Source organism: Hemitrygon akajei, chromosome 6, assembly GCF_048418815.1.
Source record: "Hemitrygon akajei chromosome 6, sHemAka1.3, whole genome shotgun sequence".
Taxonomy (NCBI): Eukaryota; Metazoa; Chordata; class Chondrichthyes; order Myliobatiformes; family Dasyatidae; genus Hemitrygon; species Hemitrygon akajei.
In genome coordinates this window covers 81,470,528-81,492,234 of record NC_133129.1, presented here as the reverse complement: position 1 = coordinate 81,492,234, position 21,707 = coordinate 81,470,528, and the positions used below count along the sequence as shown (strand labels likewise).

The following is a 21,707-nucleotide window of genomic DNA, read 5'->3' as shown; positions in this document are numbered from 1 at the left end:
TTTTTGGTACTTCAGTTGCAGCTAATGAAGATGTATAGATCTCCGGTAGGACCCGAGCTATCTCCCCCCCCGTGACATAATGCAAAATCACATTGCTCTTTATTGAGACCTTGCCTTATGCAAACTAACAACTCATTTCTTATATCAGAATCAGTGATTGTGTTTCAGAAGAATTTCATGTGCTGTCAAATACTGTGAAGCATTCTGAAGTTGAGAAAGGGGCTATAAGATTCATAGGTCTTCAAAAATGAAAGTGGAGATTGGGAAGAATGTATTTTAGACAAACAGGTCTTGTATTTGCAAATATATCATCATCCATTTAAAACACGCTGAATGCATATTGGAATATTGAATATAGTTTTGAGCAACACATTTTAAATTCTGTAAGTTTTTTACATTAATTGTTGAATTGATAAAAAGAGGCATGGAGTTGATTTTCAGAGTTGAAGGAAGTGTCATCAAAGGGATTATTAGAATGTGAACTGCATTATCAGAAGTGACTATTTAAAATTATTTAATAATAGATTAGATAAGTACTTGCTTAGGGAGAAGGTGAAGTCCTATGGGAGGAAGGAAGAAAAGGGTTTCTCAAATGTAAGTGTTTACACAGACTGGTGCAGTATCGGTGCTATATTTCCATTTTTATTGCAAATGAAGCAGCTAAAATACTATTATCCAGCTGATGGAAGAAGAAAAAATAAATACTATGACAATTTCAATTCTTTGATTACTTATTATTGTGTATAATCTTACAATATTCTTGTTTTTAAACTTTATAAATGGCCTTCTAGCTCCTTGTATGTATGTTGCTCCTTAATCTTAATATTCAGTAACTAGCTGTGATAAATACTGGTTTCTGTTGACTGGTTGAATTAGAATTTTATGATCTTTTATAAAAATATTTATGGCATTTATGCAACATATACAGTATATTGCTGCATGTCAGGCAAATAGGTGCCGAATTTTATATCGAAATGTAAAACTGAGCTATCAAGTTGTAAGCCAAAGCCGTTTGTTTTGTAGTATACACGTGAAATCAGTTTGAAAGCCAAATTCACATTGCCTGCTGAGCTTCTGACTCCAACGTGCTGCTGGTTTCCCAGCTTTATTCTGCTGCTGCTTAGGTCTTGAATAGAAATTATTTTTTCCCCCTGGCCTGAACTATTTCTCACTGCTTCTGGATCAAAGAAACCTCCAATACCACCACACTTTCATACTGAGTCAGTACTCTGTGCTGGTCTTCAGTCTGGGCTCTGAACTACTGCTGTGTGATCAGTTTCTAATCCTCCACTGAGAGTACACTGATATATCTCTGATCCATTCCTGGTAGTTGTTTCTGCTGTGGATTCTGCCCCATTGTTGCCAACCTGTTTGCTGTTTTCCTCATATTACTGATGGTGTACATTCACGTGGTGGGATATAAAATTAATTCTCATGCACAGTTAACCAACAAAGCTGGGATTGTAAATCAACCTCTGTTCATCTGTATTTGATTCTCGTACATTACCTGGAAAGTACTGCTTTTTCTTTGTACACTGCACTTCCTGTTGCAGATATGGAGACTAGTTCATTGATACACTGGCTGTCTCCACTCTATCATGTATTTTAACTTAGGACTCTGTTATTACCTCTGTTTTATTCTGTATTTTATCCTGGCAGAAACTGCTCTGTGCCAAATTACATATGTATTCTGACAATCACTTAAAATGCTCAGTCACATTACCTGCTTTCTTGCAACAGAGCTTCATGTTAGATGTGCTCTTTCAGGAAAGTAGCATCCATCCCCTACCAACCAGGCCAAGCTCTCTTCTCACTTCAGGTAGAAGCTACAGGAGCCTCAGGACCCACACCACCATGGACTCACTTTCAAGGACTCTTCATCTCATGTTCTTGATATTGCTTATGTATTTATTTTTTTGTATTTGCATAGTTTGTTGTCTTTTGCACATTGGTTGTTTGTCCTTGTTGCTGGGTGCAGTCTTTCATTGATTTTATCATGTTTCTTGGATTTACTGTGTATACCCGCAAGAAAATGAATCTTATGATGGTATATAGTTGTAATGGTCATTCCAAGATGAAGCAGATGGCGCCAGCGAACAATGCTGCCACAGGCAACATTTTCCAGATGGTTCACAAAACTGTTTCTTTCACTTCTTTTAAGTCTTTTTCTTTTAAATATGGTTCTGATACTGTTGGAGCTTGTGATCTACAGTTTGGTGTGTTTTCGGGCCAATTGAGTGATTTGGAGCTTTGTTGTCTCTGAGAATTTCCCAGTAGACGAGTGGCCTCAGGGTCAGGAAGCCCATGATTGACTCCATTTCTTGCTGATCTTGCTAATTAAAGCATCGAGAAAGAATGAAATAATTGAGGCAAGTTCAGAAGGTGAGGGGTGGTTCAGTGGCATCTACTGCAGAGGAAAGTGTCTGTATATGACGGTTTCTCTCTCCCTCTTGCTTGTTGCTCCTAATGAAGGCCCCTGTGTTTGAATGACTTCTCTCTCCTTGATGCTGTCGGAGCAAGGTCTAATCGATGTAGTTGTGGATTGGACTTTGAATCAGAATCAGATTTATTATCACTGGCATGTGACGTGAGATTTGTTAACTTAGCAGCAGCAATTCAGTGCAATGCATAATCTAGCAGAGAAAAAGAAATTATAGTAATAAATAAAATTTAAAAAAAATGAACAAGTAAATCAATTGCATATATTGAATAGATTAAAAATATGCAAAACAGAAATACTATGTATTTTTTAAAAAGAGTGAGGTAGTGTCCAAAGATTCAATGTCCATTTAGGAATCAGATGGCAGAGGGGAAGAAGCTGTTCCTGAGTTTCTGAGTGTGTGCCTTCAGGCTTCTGTACCTCCTACCTGATAGTAACAGTGAGAAAAGAGCTTTCTCTGGGTGCTGGAGGTCTTTAATAATGGATGCTGCCTTTCTGAGGCATCGCTCCCTGAAGATGACCTGGGTACTTTGTAGGCTAGTACTCAAGATGGAGCTGACTAGATTTACAACCTTCTGCAGCTTCTTTTGGTCCTATGCAGTGGCCCCTCCATATCAGACAGTGATGCAGCCTGTCTGAATGCTCTCTATGGTACATCTATAGAAGTTTCTGAATGTATTTGTTGACATTCCAAATCTCTTCAAACTCCTAATAAAGTATAGCCGCTGTCTTGCCTTCTTTATGACTACATCGATATGTTGGGAACAGGTTAGGTCCTCAGAGATCTTGACACCCAGGTACTTGAAGCTGCTCATTCTCTCTACTTCTGATCCCTCTGAGGATTGGTATGTGTTCTTTCATCTTACTGACGTTAAGTGCCAGGTTGTTGCTGTGGCACCACTCCACTAGTTGGCATATCTCAGTCCTGTATGCCTCTCGTCACCACCTGAGATTCTACCAACAGTGGTTGTATCGTCAGCAAATTTATAGATGGTATTTGAGCAATGCCTAGCCACACAGTCATGGGTATAGAGAGAGAGTAGAGCAGTGGGCTAAGCACACACCCCTGAGGTGCGCCAGTGTTGATCGTCAGCGAGGAGGAGATGTTATCACCAAACTGCACAGATTGTGGTCTTCTGACTAGGAAGTCAAGGATCCAATTGCAGAGGGAGGTACAGAGGGCCAGGTACTGCAGCTTTTCAATCAGGATTGTGGAAATGATGGTATTAAATGCTGAGCTATAGTCGAACTTTGAAGTTTGCATTACAATGTGTTTTTTTTGTTTAATGGTTGATTCTTTTTTTTGTTGCTATTTTTGGGTGACTTTGAATCAGGGTGATCTGCAGGTAATGAACATTGAGCTGTACTGAATATGGATTCTTTAATTTTGAGTTTTATCTCCTGTTTTTTGCTTAATCATTATCATTTGAGCAATTTGTTTTATGAGTGGAGGGATGATCTTGTTGCCATTTGCACAATTTGTTGTATGAAAATGGGGGGTGATGTTCTTGTTGCCATTTGCACAATTTGTTTCTTTTTGTGCAAGGGGGTTGGTGTTTTTGTTTGGGTTCCATGGTTTTATTTGTTTCGTGGCCGTCTGGGGATACTGCATGCATACTTTGATAATAAATGAAATTTAAATCTTGTGAATATGGTGACATATATATACTTTGATAATACATTTACTTTAAGCTTTGACCTTTTTACTTTATGCCCAAGCATTCTTTGCCCTAGCCTAGCCCTTCCCATTCCTTGGAACTTCTACCTTGTATGTGGCTGCTGGGGAAAAAAGCCAAAGGTATTTGCAAAAGGACTTCCAAATGTCCACATGCTAAATACTTGGGCCTCAATTTCCTGATATTTTTGCAATAAATCATTAATCTCTTCCATTCTTGCAACTGCAAGTAATTCCCACCAAACCACCTCTTTAAATTAGAGGGTATAGTGTGGATATTTAACTGTTGATTGCCTTGTTCTAAAGCTCTGGGACTTGGTTCTCCTCTGCCCAAACTGTTCTCTCCAGATTCATCTTAGTTTGCAGGGATTAGTTCTGGTGTGATTTTTAAAAATTAAATATAAGCCTTTTTAAATTCATATTTGTTTTTCTTTCTTGATGAAGATGTACACCAATTTCAGGATGGATGTTTTTGCCTTGAATATTGGAAGTATCCTTTTAGCTGCAACTGCAATTCCAACTGTCCACTTGTTGTCCAAACCACAGCCTCTTCTCGCCCCTCCCCAGCCTAGCCTTCGGAGCTATGCATTTGCAGTAGGTGTTTAGATTTTTGGTATTAAAGTATTGGCATTGGTTTTTTGGTGCCACACTTATCAAGATACAGGGAAAAGCTTGTCTTGCATGCCATTTATGCAGATCAATTATTACACAGTGCACTGAGCTGGAATAAGTTAAAAGGTATCAATGTAAGCTAAAGTGTAAGATTACCAAAAGAGTGCAGTGGGTCAAAGTTGGCTAGAAACTGGATATGTGTCATGACTAGCCTCTTGAAACACTTCATGATGGTAGATGGTAGTAATTAAAGCACAATATCTTGTTTTTCTTGGATACCAGGATGGAAGTGGTCTTCTTAAAACTGGAGAGAACCACAATTTGAAGCTGGGAAAAGTTAAATATGTCTGCAAGTACCCTTGCCAGCCAATCGACACAAGATCTAAGGACACTGCCAGGGAGACCATTTGGACTAGATGCTTTCTGCAGGCTCATACTCCTGAAGTTTGATTGATGTTTGAGATGAGACCAGAAGCAGAGGTTGAACCAAGAGATTCACAGTCTGCTAAGGGTGATCAAGACTGGTAATCCAGAACTCTATGAGAAGTCCAGATATGACCTACGAAAAGCTATTTTAAGAGTGAAAATCAAATTCCAATTGTAGAGACAGAATCAGATGCATGTTAGCTCTGTTGGGTTTGGAGGGCTTTCGTTTCTACAAGGTAAAACCTAACATAATGGCTATGATGCTTTACTCCCACAAGAGCTCAATGCCTTTTGGCATGCAAAAGTTTGGGCACTCCGATCAAAATTTCTGTTATTGTGAATAGTTAAGTGAGTAGACGATGAACTGATATCCAAAAGTCATAAAGTTAAAGATGAAACATTCTTTTCAACATTTTAAGCAAGATTATTGTATTAATTTTGTTTTGTACCATTTTAGAGTGGGGGGAAAAAAGGAAAGGAGCACCATGCAAAAGTTTGGGCACCCCAAGAGATTTGAGCTCTCAGATAACTTTTACCAAGGTCTTAGACCTTAATTAGTTTGTTAGGGCTATGGCTTGTTCACAGTCATCGTTAGGAAAGGCCAGATGATGCAAATTTCAAAGCTTTATAAATACCCTGACTCCGCAAACCTTGTCCCAACAATCAGCAGCCATGGGCTCCTCTACGCAGCTGCCTAGCACTGAAAATTAAAATAAATGATGCCCACAAAGCAGGAGAAGGCTATAAGAAGATAGCAAAGCATTTTCAGGTAGCCGTTTCCTCAGTTCGTAATGTAATTAAGAAATGGCAGTTAACAGGAACTGTGGAGGTCAAGTTGAGATCTGGAAGACCAAGAAAGCTTTCTGAGAGAACTGCTCATAGGATTGCTAGAAAGGCAAATCAAAACCCCCGTTTGACTGCAAAAGACCTTCAGGAAGATTTAACAGACTCTGGAGTGGTGGTGCACTGTTCTACTGTGCAGCAACACCTGCACAAATATGACCTTTACTGCAGAGTCATCAGAAGAAAACCGTTCCTGTGTCCTCACCACAAAATTCAGTGTCAGAAGTTTGCAAAGGAAGGTCTAAACAAGCCTGATGCATTTTGGAAACAAGTCCTGTAGACGGATGAAGTTAAAATAGAACTTAATGGCTGCAATGAGCAAAGGTATGCTTGGAGAAAAAAGGGTGCAGAACTTCATGAAAAGAACAGCTCTCCAAATGTTAAGCACGGGGGTAGATCGATCATGCTTTGGGCTTGCATTGCAGCCGGTGGCACGGGGAACATTTCACTGGTAGAAGGAAGAATGTATTCAATTAAATCCTAGTAAATTCTGGAAGCAAACATCACACCGTCTGTAAAAAAAAAAGCTGAAGATGAAAAGAGGATGGCTTCTACAACAGGATAATGATCGTAAACACACCTCAAAATCCACAATGGACTACCTCAAGAGGCACGAGCTGAAGGTTTTGCCATGGCCCTCACAGTCCCCCAACCTAAACATCATCAAAAATCTGTGGATAGACCTCAAAAGAGCAGTGCATGCAAGACGGCCCAAGAATCTAACAGAACTAGAAGCCTTTTGCAAGGAAGAATGGGCGAAAATCCCCTAAACAAGAATTGGAAAAACTGTTAGTTGGCTACAGAAAGTGTTTACAAGCTGTGGTACTTGCCAAAGGGGGTGTTACTAAGTACTGACCATGCAGGGTGCCCAAACTTTTCCTTCAGGCCCTTTTTTTGTTATTTTCAAACTGTAAAAGATGGAAATAAAAAAGTAATCTTGCTTAAAATATTAAAGAAATGTGTCATCTTTAACTTTATGCCTTTTGCAAATCAGGTCATCTTTTACTGGCTTAGCAATTCACAGTGACAAAATTTTTTACCATGGGTGTCCAAACTTTTGCATGCCACTGTATGTGTGCTTTGAAAGGGAGAATAAAACTGTACCTGTGTAAATCCTTGCAGCAACTGGCAACCCTGTGATCTCTGTCTCAGAGGCCAACAACAGAATATCTTTCAAGAAGGTGAACCCTTGCAAGGCGTCAGCCTTGACCTGGTATGGCACTGAATACCTGCACTAACCAACAGGACATCTTAAGTCTGTCATTGATGCAGTTGGAGGTTCCTTCTGATTCAAAAGCGCGTCAATCATACTAGTGTCCAAGAGGAGCATAGTGAGCTGCCTTTGTGACTATTGCACAGTGCAGTCACATTCACTGTGATTAAGTGCTTTGAGAGTTACTCCTAACAAAGCAAGTATCTGGATCCACTGCAGTTTGCCTACCGCCATGACAAGTCTACAGAGGATGGACCACCTGGACAACTGCGATACTTACATCAGACTGCTGTTTATTGATTACACTCTCTATTCTCTCTACAACCATGGCTGTGTGGCTGAGCAAAGCTCAAATGTCATCTGTAAATCTGGCAATGATACTACTGCTGTTGGCAGAATTTCAGATGGTGACGAAGAGGTGTACGGCAGTGAGATAGGTGAGCTGTTTGAGTGGAGTTGCAATAATCTTGCACTCAGTGGTAGTAAGATCAAGGAATTGATTGTGGATTTCAGGAAAGGGAGGTTGAGGGAAATATACCAGTCCTCGTCGAGTGGTCACCAGTGAAAAGGATAAGCAGTTTCAAGTTCCTGGGTGTCAACATCTCTGAGGATCTTTCCTGGGCTCAACATATTAACCTAATTACGAAGAAAGCATACCAGCAGGTATATTTCATTTGGAGTTTGAGATTTGGTATGTCATCAAAGACTCTCGCAAGTTTCTACAGATGTACAGTGGAGAGCATTTTTAACTGGTTGCATCACCATCTGGTATGGAGGGGCCACTGCTCAGGATTGGAGAAAACCGCAGAGGGTTGCCAACCCAGCTAACTCCATTGTAGGCACTAGCCTTCCCAGCATTGAGGATAACTTCAAAAGGTGATGCCTCAAAAAGGCGGTATCCAACATTAAGGACCTCCATCACTTAGGACATGCTCCCTTATTACTACCATTAGGGAAGGAAGTACAGGAGGCTGAAGACGTATTCTCAGTATTTTAGGAACAGCTTCTTCCCCTCCACCATCAGATTTCTGAACGGACAATGAACCAACCAGTGAACACTATCTCACTATTTTTGTTCTCTTTTTGCATTACTTATTTAACTGAAATTTTCTAAATATATGTATTATTATAACTTATAGTATTTTATGTATTACACAGTGAGGTGAGGGCCTCCATCAGTCAGAGTTGACCATGGATATTTTGTCGTAGCTGTCCAGATAGGCAAGTCTGGGCAGTATGGTATGGAGAGCCAGCTGATGCCCTTGTAGCATGCTTCCCCTCTCCATGCATCTGTTGAATCCAAAAGAACGGCAGAGACTGATACAATTCGTTACCAGCTGCGTGGTAGGAGTTGCCAGTCAGCATTGTCTTAGGGACTCCACCACAGGATTTTTCCCTTGGGGTATACTCCCGCAGCTTTCCCCGTGAATAGGTATAGCTGCAAGGCAGTGGAGGTTTGAGATTAGAGTTTTCCTTCTAGATGAGCTGCCAACCATGGCTGATGAGCGTCATCTGCTCGAAGCAACTGGTTTTAAAGCATGAGTAGCCCACCTTTGCCCCTTCTCCTGTCAGTAGAAATGGTTCTGCTGGGCTAGTAGCTAAGCCACACGTGAAGGCCAGGAGTTGGACTTGATTGTCAGCACAATTTGAGGTGCACGGCGTTGGGAGGATTGAATAGGTAGTGGGAGCTTGTCCCCATTACTACCCCCAGCTATAACAACCTTAAGGAGCTACACTACTGCCGCAGTAAAGCAACACATTTCATGACATATGTTAGAGATATTAAACCTGAATCTGATTCTGACTGTGATGTAGATTCAGCTGCACTGGAGGGTAGGTGACATTCCTGTTCGTCTCTGCTCAAAACATGCATGGAATGCATTAAGCTCATTGGAAAATAACATGCAGTTGTTGCAATGCTACTTGACTTTGTTTTGCAACACATTATAATATCCAAGCTCTGCCACAGCTGTTGGCTGGACTGAGACTCAATTTTGGACTGGTACCATTTCTCATAGCTTTATGGAGGTCATGTCTTGGTTTCTTATAAATGTCAGTCCCATCCTAAATTTAACAGTTCCCACTTAAAACACTCATTTTAGCTCATTGATGATACTCTTAGTTATCTGTCTTAATAATCTCTTTTGGCATGTTGTCAACTTTTGCATGATTCGTGTACCTATAAAACAACATGGGGTATTTTCATGTACTTGAAAAAGCTATTTAAATACAGACTATCGATTAGCATTCAACCTGACGTTATACAATTTAACCACTACTGTGCAACGTGAAGCTGGATGAAGCATTGAGGTTCATGGCGCAGCGATGATGCCAATGCTCTGTTATATCTTGTGTAAAATATCAAAATCGGATATTCCAGCAGTATTGCAGCTTAGATTATATCCCACCAGATGGCAGAATACAGTCTCCTAGTGGGAACTACAAATATAAATTAATGCAACGAGTCTTGGGTCCTATCTGGTGATACTCTTTTGGATGTCAGTTACACATTTTACATTGCACTTAAAAAAAGTATTAAAAAAAACATTGACATTTGTTTTTAATCCATGGAATCATGACCAGCAGATTCTGGCACGAGCATTGTGAAAGTTAACTGTTGGGTAAAAGCTTAAGTGGGCCAACTATATCAGCATCATGGCTGGAAGAACTGATAGAAGTCTGGATGCAGTGACCACTATCTTGAAAGTTCAGTTCAGGAATAGGATGCTGATACCTGTCCTGAAGGTCCAAGTACTCTCAGAGATGGTTGGCTTCATGGTCGGAGAACCTATCATTGGACTCCTCGGCCTTCCTTTACCATGAGCGCACAATTTTCAATATGTATTATCTATTAATACACTGCAGTTCTCAGCGCTAATTTCAGTAGAGCTGTTTAAATTATGATCTTTCCTATTAAGAAAGACAAGTGTATCACAAACATTAACTTTACATGCTATCCTAACAAGGACTTTTATCATTGGTTTCAACATCTTGAAACTCTTTACTTGACAGCATCATAATGGACACATTCGTACATGGTTTGCGTAGTTTATTCGAAGGCTATGACATTTTATAGGTGATAAGTGTCACTCTGCTTGCACTCCCCATATCTTGAGAGCAATTGTTAAAAAAATTCTAATATTTGGTAAACATTTGATGAAAATCACTTGAGATATTGATGACTATAATACACTTGGAGCAACCTGCAAAAGAAACTAAGGGTTTAAATTCTTCTCTGGTACCACTGAAGTACCTAATGAATGAATACGTCATACTGAACAACAAGACTATGTGATTATTCCATGGTCCATGACAGAGTCCGTGTATGAAATGTATGGCTGCCCATTTTTCAAACTGTATGTTCAAGCTCAATGATTTATTTTAGATTTTTTAAAAACACTTTTTAACATAAAAAGATTTTATAAAAGAAAAACTAATTTTCAGAAATTGTCTATTAGCATGTATGTCCTTGATTAAAAGTGAAGCAAGAAGGAAATTGCCCCCAAAATTAGTCTTAAGTATGAGAAATTAATTTTTATTTACGACTTTCTATTTTGTTTGCTTTCTTATTGTTTTAATGTATATTATTGTTTTAAATTTATCTTGCAATTTTGAACTAATCTCAAACTCTTATTCTCAGTGAAAAATATTATTCTTAATTTGCCTCCCCAAGCAGCACCTCACCTGCAGATCTGCTTCCAGGTGAGGCAACACTTTATCTGTGAATCTGCTGCTGTTGTCTGTTGTGGCCTCCTCTACATTGGTGAGACCAGTCATGTTGGGGGACCATTTCGTCGAGCATTTCCATCCACCCGAAGCAGAACTTCCTGATGGCCAAATATTTTAATTCCAACCCTCAGCGTGGAGAAGCAACACCGTATATTCCATTTGGCTAGCCTCTAACCTGATGGCATGAATATTGTTTACTCCTGCTGGTTAAAAAAAAAATTTGCTTCCCCCACGCCTTTTTCTATTCACCACTCTGACCTCTTCTCACTTACCCATCATCTCCCCTTTATCCTGTAGTCTGCTCTTTCCTCCTGTCAGATTCCTTCCTCTCCAGCCCTTGACCTTTCCCATCCACCTGGCTTCACCTATCACCTTCTAGCTATCTTTTGTCTTCTCCCCCCACCTTTTTATTCTGCTGTCTTCCCCCTTTTCCAGTCCTGGAGGAGGGTCTTGGTCTGAAATGTACACTGTGTGCTCATTTCCATGGATGCTCCCTGACTGCTGAGTTCCTCCAGCACTGTGTGTTTTACTTTGGATTTCCATCGTCTGCAGAATTTCTTGTGTTTATTATTCTAAATGATTTTTTTTTATATAAATTTCCCTAAACAAACCTTAGTCAAACTGTTTTGTCATTCTGTATACATTCTTAAAGACCCATTTTAACCATGTTAATGTGAGGCTACGCAAATAATTTATTTTTTGTCTGTATTAACTTCAAATTAGTTTTGGTTTCTGAAGCAATAAAGGATGAAAATACTTGTATTATTTTAAACTTTTAAAACATATCTGTCACAGTTTAGAAATTCTATCTTAGCCTGTGAAGCATTTAAACTCAATTTCTGGGGTAAGTCACTGCAAGTGTACCAGAATTGTCAACAATTATGATAAGCCCTTGTGCATAAGGAGTTTTCTTTGTTCCTGCGGTTAATGTGGATCTCAGATGTTTGCAGTTTACAGTTGGACATTAGAGCTGAAATGATCTCTCTCCATTCTTCAGCCGTGTTCACAATTGATCAAACTTCCTGGTATTTGTACCTTGACTATTTGCCCAGTGTAGATTTTGCTGGTACTCTTTTACTTTCCCAGTTACTGTCAATAATTAGTGCAAGACTTTTTGAATTCTTCCAGTATTATAAATTGCAGTAGGTTGTGAGAAAATATCTTCCAAAGGAGAAACTGATTGTGTGTTCTACTATGCTGCTCACCAGCAGAGCCCAAGACAATATGTTGCAGTCCAGCATTTCAAATAGATGAATAAATTCAGAATTAAGTAAATCTGCTTTTTATGGCTCAAGTGGTTTCATTAGACTCAAGCACTCTGTGCTACAGTTATTTAATGAATGCCTGCCATATGCTTTAAATGTTCTGGTCAATAGCTGATAAAAGAAACAGTGTAATAAAGTCAGGGATAAAAAGATGTCCTTGTGATAGGCTTCTATCAAAGGAGTTACTTTAAATTCAGTAACTACTATCTAGACAATATGGCTTGCAATTTATGACCCAAAGGTAGTCATACATTATTGGAATATAGCCTACTGAGCTTCACATTACACAGATGTGAAGCCCTGATTATAGTTGCTTCATAATTAACAGTGATCAGATTTGTTCTGTGGCATAAACGGTGCATGTGTAGAACATTAACCATGGTGCACACTCATTCAAATTCAGCTCAAGGGCTCTGTGGCAGACGGGTCACGAGCTTCAGGGAGTAGAAGCACCAGCTCCTCCATATGTTCTTCCTGCATCTTACTACAACTACCAGTGCAAGATAAGTTCCCTAAAGAGCCAAATCGTGTTCTGTAATTACAGCACCACTTTCTGCAGGATAGAAATGAGGAAAAGCTAAAACACTCCCTCATCAGATAATTTGTAAATTATTTTACATGGTGGATGCCTAACTCAGTTGGTTTCAACTGCTGAAATTATAAATAATTGTAACAGATGTGGCAGTATGGCTGGCCTCCAATAAATGAGACCCTTGATAATAAAGCCGACCCTTTGACAGGCCAATTTAATAAAATGTGAACAAAATCTTCTTACTAATAATTTATCATCCTGTTTCCCTATTGGACAAACTTAATTACCCTAGCAGTTAACAAGGTCACACCCAGATGCCAACCTCTGCTACAGTTTTGATAATACAATCAGCAATTGAGGAGCGTTGAAAGCTTTGTTGTTTTTTCATTACCTGGCTTCAGATAAGCACAGGTGGCTGAGCATTACTTGTCAGTTCTTAATAATTATAGACTATTATGGAATGCATAGTTAGCACATTGAAGAATGTACATTTGCATTTTTTTATATATGACAGAGGTGTTAAATTATCAGGTTGTATTTCTCAGTGATGGAAGAACTTGTGGAATGTTATGTCCTAAATTAAGTGTGTTACAATTTCAAGGCAGTGTGACTTTACCTTTTGGTTAATTTCAGTTGATCTGACATTCAAAAAGAATTACGCTACCATGAAATGTTTGAAACAGATCATGTCATTTGTCAAAGAATTTATTTTTCAATTTTGAAGAAGGCATTTAAAAACAGATTGCTGAAAGCAGTTTATTCTTGCAGGGTAGGGGAGTGTGTTGGTAGCATTTTCTAAACATATACTGGTTAATTCCTTTTTCTTCACAAGTTAGTTGTTTGTTCAGATTTTTCAAGTCAAGTCAAGTCAACTTTTATTGTCATTTCGACCATAACTGCTGGTACAGTGTATAGTAAAAATGAGACAACGTTTTTCAGGACCATGGTTTACATGACACAGTACAAAAACTAGACTGAACTACGTAATAAAAAAAACACAGAGAAAGCTATACTAGACTACAGACCTACACTGGACTGCATAAAGTGCACAAAAACAGCACCAGCATTACAATAGATAATAAACAGGACAGTAGGGCAAGGTGTCAGTCCAGGCTTCGGGTATTGAGGAGTCTGATAGCTTGGGGGAAGAAACTGTTATATAGTCTGGTCGTAAGAGCCCGAATGCTTCGGAGCCTTTTCCCAGACGGCAGGAGGGAGAAGCACGTTGGAATGGTGGCGCTGCTCAGGGAGATGTTGAAGATGTCAGTGAGAACATCTGCTAGCTGGTCTGCACATCCTCTGAGCACTCTTACCAGGGATGTTGTCTGGTCCAGCAGCCTTCCGTGGGTTGACCCTGCACAGGGTTCTTCTCACATCGGCCATGGAGAGACACAGCACCTGGTCATTCGCAGGAGGGGTGGACTTCCTCGTCGCCACGTCATTTTCCACCTTAAACCGGGCGTAGAAGTTATTCAGCACATTTGGGAGGGAGGCATCACCTGCACAGTCAGGTGATGTTGTCTTGTAATTGGTGATGTCCTGGATGCCCTTCCACATGTGCCGCGAGTCACCGCTGTCCTGGAAGTAACTGTGGATTAGCTGGGCATGTGCACGCTTTGCCCCTCTGATGGCTTGGGACAGTTTGGCCCTTGCTGTTGTTAAAGCTGCTTTGTCGCCTGCTCTGAAGGTGGAGTCGCAGGACCTCAGCAGCGCACGCACCTCTGCGGTCATCCATGGCTTCGGGTTGGCACGTATAGTGATGGTCTTGGACAGAGTAACATTATCAATGCACTTGCTGATGTAGCTGGTCACTGATGCTGTGTACTCCTCTAAGTTGGTAGAGTCGCCATCGGTTGCAGCCTCCCTGAACATGTGCCAGTCAGTGTTCTCAAAGCAGTCTTGAAGAGCAGAGATGGCTCCTGCTGGCCAGGTTTTCATCTGCTTCTGAACTGGTCTGGAGTGCCTGATGAGCGGTCTGTATGCTGGGATTAGCATAACAGAGATGTGGTCTGAGTATCTGAGGTGGGGGCGGGGCTCTGCCTGGTACGTGTTGGGAATGTTTGTGTAAACCAGGTCCAATGCGTTCTCCCCCCTCGTTGCAAAGTCCACATACTGATGGAATTTGGGGAGCACTGACTTAAGGTTCGTGTAGTTAAAATCACCGGCGACAATAAACAAACCATCAAGATGTGCGTTCTGCAGTTCGCTAATAGCCCCGTACAGTTCACAGAGCGCCTCCTTAGCATTAGCACTGGGGGGGGGGGGGGGGGGGAAATGTAGACACTGAATATAAGGACAGAAGTGAATTCCCATGGCAAATAAAATGGTCTGCATCGAACTGCCACAAACTCCACTAATGATGAGCAGTGTCTGGAAACCAGCACAGAGTTCTTACACCATTCCGTGTCGATATAAACACAGACACCTCCACCGCGGACCTTACCGGAGACAGCTGCATCTCTGTCCGAATGTAACAAAGCTAGCCCGTCTAGCTGGATGGCAGCGCCCGAAATCCCATCAGTGAGCCATGTCTCTGTGAAGACAAACGCGGAGCAAACTCTGTACTCCCACCGAGTATTACGTTGGAGTTGGATGTGGTCCATTTTATTGTCCAGGGAGCGGACATTGGAGAGCAGAATGGACAGGAGAGCTGGCCGGCTATGGTTTGCTTTTAGCCTGGCACGGACCCCTGCCCGTTTGCCTCGCTTCTGCTTCCTCGCACATCGCTTTCGACATCTCCATCTCTGGCTCCCAGCATCAGGCAAGTCCGAGGATTGTAGGCCTGTTCCCCTCAGCAAGCAATTCTCTATGTATTTGATGCAGTTTTATAAATAATTGGATGGGTTGCCAGAGAGTCACGTAACCTAGAAATGCACCGCCTGGCCTACTAATGGTCATCAACTACCTTCTTTACACTAATTCCACTTAATTGTCACCCTATACCAGCCAACTCTCCCCTCCTTCCTCCCAACCCTACACCAGATACTATCTCTCACATAGACACTAGAAGCAATATACAAAAGCCTGTTATCTTACCAACTTGTACATCTTTGGGAAGTGGTACTACGTGGTCACAGGAAGAATATGTAAACTCCACCCAGACTCCACCTGAGGTCAGGAATAAACCTAGTTAGTGGGTGCAGTGAGGCTGCAGCTCTACCAGCTGCACCATTGAAATGCTTTTTTGTGGACCAATCTCTAGGTTCTTCTATGACTATTTAGGCAGTTGTGTGAACACATTGTGATTGAACAGTGATGAAAGCAGACTGAAGTTTTAGCATTTTGCTGTTTTAGTTTCAAGTCTGTGTTGATTAGCAATATGAGTATTGCCATTATTTTAAAATTAAAGAGTAATGAAGTGGTGCAACTTTAAAAAAAAATAAAAAATTGGATTTATTGTCACTGTGCTCATTTCATTAGGGACCACTTGCAGCCTTTGGAATTGAAGTAAGATTAGTGTCCAACATATAAGTAAGCCATTCCAAATTATAATAGATTTGAGATGTAAAACTCAACCAGAACTGTATGTGAGCTGATAAATCTGTATGTGGTGTTGAAAGTGACACTTTCTGATTATTAATTTATGTTCTATATTCTTAATAGCTTGACATCTTGCCATTATCTTGAGCAGACTGTGTTGGCTCATTGATGGTGTGATAGTGCCCTATTGAATTGAGAAAAGGGTAAATTTGGAAAATTTGCTGTGACTTTTATCTCTGTAAAATGTGTACTCTTACATACTGAATTTTGCCAAATGGCCTATGCATTGTAAATAATTGTGCCTTGAGATGATAAATTCTATAACATAAGAAAAATTGATTCGCAAATGAAAGTGATTGTCAAGAGTGAAAACTTGTAAATAAATGGCTGGATAGCAGATCTATGATCTTAAAGATCACTTTTACAGTTTCTATGTACTTCCAAATCTAAACAAATGTGAAGAAAAAATATTCTTGTTAGGTAATTGGTAAGAGGCTTTGCTTGGGCACCGCAAATGCTTTACTTCTTTAATAAACTGTCTTACTGAAGTGAGAATGAATCATTCAAATTGTACATTAGTAATTTTGGGTGCATCACCTCTTTATTCAATCTTTAGATATGGATGCCACAATTAACAGCAGTGTCTCTGGCCCCCTCCCTGCTTGCCCTTTGAGAAGGTGATTCTAAGATGTCTTTTTGAACCACAGCGGTCCTTGTGGTGAAGGCCCTCTTGGAGTTGTGAAATGTAGGGAATTTGTGGATTTCTGAGTCACTAAGCATTTTTTTGTGACTGCATTTGGAAGCCCATTAAAGTTAAAGAAAGCCACATTTTAAAATTTCTAAATCACAGTGGTTTGTCTTGTAGGAACACCTATTACTGTACCCTACAATCATCAGACTCCTGAACTGATGTGGTTAACTACAGTCACCGCTGTGAACTAGTATTATGACTACATTCCAACTTTCAAGGACTTGATGACTAATATTAGTATTATTTTTATTTGCATAATTTATCTTCCTTTGCATATTTGTCAGTCTTTGTTTATGTATAGTTTTTCATAAAATTCTTTTGTATTTTTTCTGTAAATGCCTGTGAGAAAATGAATCTCAGCAGTATGTGGTAGCATGCATACACTCAGTTGCCACTTTATTAGGTATAGAATGCAAACCCAGTATGGTTTCCTGCCGTTGTGGTCCATCCATTTCAAAGTTCAACATGTGCATTTACACACTGTTGTATTGCATGGTTATTTGAGTTATTGTCATCTTCCAATCATCTTGAGCTGGTCTGGCCATTTTCCTCTGACCTTTGTAATTAACAATGTGTTTTCACCAAGAGCACTGCGTGTGTTTTTTTTTTGTACCTTTCTCTAAACTCTAGATCGTTGTGTGTGAAAATCTCAAGAGATCAGCAGTTTCTGTGATACTCAAACCACCTTGTCTGGTACCATCATTCCACGGTCAAAGTCATATTATGACATTTCTTCCCCATTCTGATGTTTGGTATTAACAATAACTGAACCTTTTCATTATGTCTGCATGCTTTTATGCATTGCATTGCTGCCAGATGATTGACTGATTAGATACAGTATTGCATCGTGACCTGAACTTGGTGAAGCAACTTTAAGTTGCTATGTTCCTCATATCTGGAATAAACTTCCAGAGAATCTGAAGTCTGCCCCAACTTCAAGCTCTTTTAAATTCAGGCCTAAAACTTTTCTCTTTGTTGTAGCTTTGAATTAGAATCTCCTGCACGGTAACTTTTATTTATCATATCTGTTTTTGTGTGATTTTATTCTCTTACATTTTGTCTGAAATTTGACGTTTGATTTTTATATCTTGTTCTATGTAATGCACTTTGAACTGCCTCGTGTTTGAAAAGTGCTACACAAATAAACTTGCTTGTATTAATGAGCAGGTATGCAGGTATACGTCATAAAATGACCACGGAGTGTAGTTAGTTATCGCCTGTTAAGTTAATGGTGTTTCGGGCAGTAATGAAGGTTTTCATCTCTGTCTGTTCTTGGCTGTCTTTTCTATTATGCCCCAATTGTAGTTCGGGGTCGTCATCTCAGCTTCTGACAACATCTGTAATCATTTGGACTATGACTCTGGTGAGAATCTTGCTGGGCACTGACAAAAGTGTGATGCCATGCCAGTTGTTGCAATCACTTAGCACTTCTTTCTTGGGGATCATAACAATAACTCCCTTTGTCTGGTTCTTGGGTACTTGTCCCCATTCCAGATTATAGTAAACAGTGGTTGGATAGCTGCTGCAATTTTTGGTTGACCTCGAACAGATCGACATTCAAATTGTCCTGTTGTTGAGCTTTGTTGTTCCTTAATGATTTAATTGCAGCAACAGTCTTTTCTTTCTTGGGTGGATCTGTGTTTATGTTGAGGTCCTCTGCTGCCTCCTGTATGTCAGATTCTTCATTTGGTGGTGGTCTTCTCTGAAATCCTCTAAAATATTCCGTCCATTGTGCTCCTTGCTCTTTCTCAGTTGTTAAAAGCAGACTGTTCATATCTCTCATGGGACCACTGGATCTGTCTTGAACTTTCCACATGCATCCTATCCTCGTTATATGCGGGGATATGCTCCTCACAGTCGACGCTTAATGTGAAAATGCATAATGTGAATAATTATTTAAAGGGATGCGTTCTGGAGGGCTTCCTAAATGTGTTTTATCTGTAATTTATTCACATTTTCATACCAATACAACACTAAAGCAGTACCATAAGGCAACATTCACATTATATTTTGTCAATTTAAGGTATATTCAACGTAATAAATCATAGAAAGGTAACATACTAGGGTGTACAGTACTCACCAACAGTGGCAGGTGTGTTCGCTCCGGGAGATGAGTGGTTGTTGTGGTGTCGGGCAGCTTTACTTGGATGAGGTGGATGGTTGTGTGTTGTCAGGATCATCAAGGACAGCAAGGGGTGAAGGAAGACTCACAGAACTCTCAGTACTGCCGGCAGCAGGAGATGACATAGGTTTGAAGAAAGTGGTGAGGGTTGTTTGCTTGACAGCATTTTGTTTTTCAGCATAAATTTGCTTGTAGGGAAGAATGCTTGACTGCAGGGTACGACTGAAATGCCGACTCCGTTCTAAACTTGGGTCCATGTCCATCGCCATTTGTGCCAAGTGTTCTGCAGCCTTAAAAAATTCTGCCAGTTGCTTCACCGTAAAATCCCTCACCTGCAACTTGACACTTTCTTCTTCATCATTATCACCTTCCGTCTGAGTTAAATGCAGAAGCTCATCCACACTTAATTCTTCATCATGAGAATCCAGGAGTTCTACCGCATCAGCAGTCTTGAGATCGGAGAATCCTTCTCCGCCAATTTTACGGGTCAGGGCCACGCAATCCTGGACAGCTGCAGTGAAGGCAGGAAACTCCTTGAGGGTGTGCACACACTCCGCCGGAATTGATTTCCACACTCTATTGCTTCACCTGATGCCGTCCTGTTTATAATTTCCAACTTTTTCTTAAGTGACCAGTACCACCAGTATTTCTACCATGATGCTGTTCACCTTCCCTTACTAAGTATAAAACTGCTGTCTTTTGTCTGCCAGACCCTGTTCATCTGCTTTCATTGATGCCCAGTATACGTAGGTTGTAACAACACAGTATTGCAGTTATTTGTGCTAGTTTGCTAGTGTTGTGCATGGTTCGTACATTCCAAAAACTAGTTTTGGTCTTGATCTTGGTGGTATTCAGGTCTTCCTTCATCATGCCAGCAGTTTCCTCTTGGTTTTCACTACTGTCAGTCGTGCAAATCCTGGGTGGAGACTCAGGAATGCTATCACACAGATATAAAATTCTTCATTGCTTTTGCTGTTTACAGTTTTTTTGATCAGTCAGGGTTGTTGGCCATGAGATGAATTCCTGAACCTCCGAACCTGGCCTTTACCTTTTGAACTGTTAGGCATGGGTGACCCTACCAAAGACAAGGCCCTGACTCCAGCCAACATAGCGCTCTGGGTCATTGAGGCACGCAAGCCTCCAAACCCTACGATCATACTGTGGTCCCCTTGGAGGGTCATTGAGTGTACTTCATCAATAAATTTACTTAGAACTTTGGAAAAACTAACCTTTTAGTCAGGTTAAAGTTCAAAGTTCAAACTAAATTTTATTATCAAAGTATATAGATGTCACTGTATGCAATCCTCTGATTTATTTACTCAGTAAATCTATAGAATAGTATTAATGAACATGAGATAACAAGATAAAGGAGTCCTTAAAGTGAGACCATCAGTTGTGGGAACATCTCAGTGGATTGGCAAGTGAGTGTAGTTATTACCTTTGTTCAAGAGCCTGATGGTTGTGTGATAATAACTGTTCTTGAACCTGCTGGTGTATCTTTACCTGAAAATAGTATGGCCTGGGTCGGGAATCTTGATGATCGATGCTGCCCTGCTATGGCAGTGCTTTATGTAGATTTGTTCAATGGTTGGAAGGGCTTTACCTATGATGTACCAGGCTGAATCCACAGGATTTTCCTTTGAAAGATATTGGTGTTTCCATACCAGGCCATGATACAGCCAGTCAATACGCTCTCCGCTACACATGTTTAGAAGTTTGTCAGACTTTAAGATGTTATGCTGAATCTCCAGACTCTTAAGAAAGTAGAGGTGCTTTCTTCACAATTGCACTTGTGTGCTGGGTCCAGGTCAGATCCTCTTAAATAGCAAAACCCAGGAACTTAAAGTTGCTAACCCTCTCCACCTCTAATCTTCAAATGATTACTGGCTCATGGACCTCTGGTTTCCCTCTCCAGAAGTCTTCAATCAGTTTTTTGGTCTTGCTGACATTGAGTTGACAGGTTGTTATTATGAAACCACTCAGTCAAATTTTCAATCTCCCTCCTGTATTCTGATTCATCACCACCTTTGATTCAGCCCACAACGGTGATGTTACCAGCAAACTTGAATATAGTATTGGAGCTATAGCACCTAAGCTGTGTGCTTACCCCCTACTCTCCTTGCTTTACACCTGTGAATGTGTGATTAAACACACAGGTGTAAAACAAGAAGAGTAGGGGGTAAGCACACAGCTTAGGCGCATTTGTGCTGATGGAGGTTGTGTAAGAGATGCTGTTGCCAATCTGAACTGACTGTGGTCTGCAAGTGAGGAAATCCAGGATCCAATTGCACAAGAAGTTATTAAGGCCAAGGTCTTGGAACTTATTGATTACCGTAGATTCCGGACTACAGAGCGCACCTGATTAAAAGCCGCTGGCTCTAATTTTAGAAATAAAATCAATTTGTTACTTGTAAAGGCCGCACCGGATTTTCGGCCGCAGGTGTCCCACGTTGTAATATGAGATATTTACACAGAAAGGTATTACACGTGAGGATTTTTTAACTTTTAATTAAATCCATATGGTAACAAAAACAAATACATATTGCAAATGCTTTTTTTCGAACCGTGCTCGTAACGCGGCTACTTTTAAATATACGTTGCGTATACTTCTTTACTGAA

At 40.4% G+C, this 21,707-nt stretch overlaps 1 protein-coding gene across 6 annotated transcripts in view; it reads left to right on the top strand.

The window, feature by feature from the left end:
• Positions 1-21,707, top strand: part of cntln (centlein, centrosomal protein) — a 540,355-nt gene that overhangs the window by 167,308 nt on the left and 351,340 nt on the right. The window lies entirely within an intron of this gene.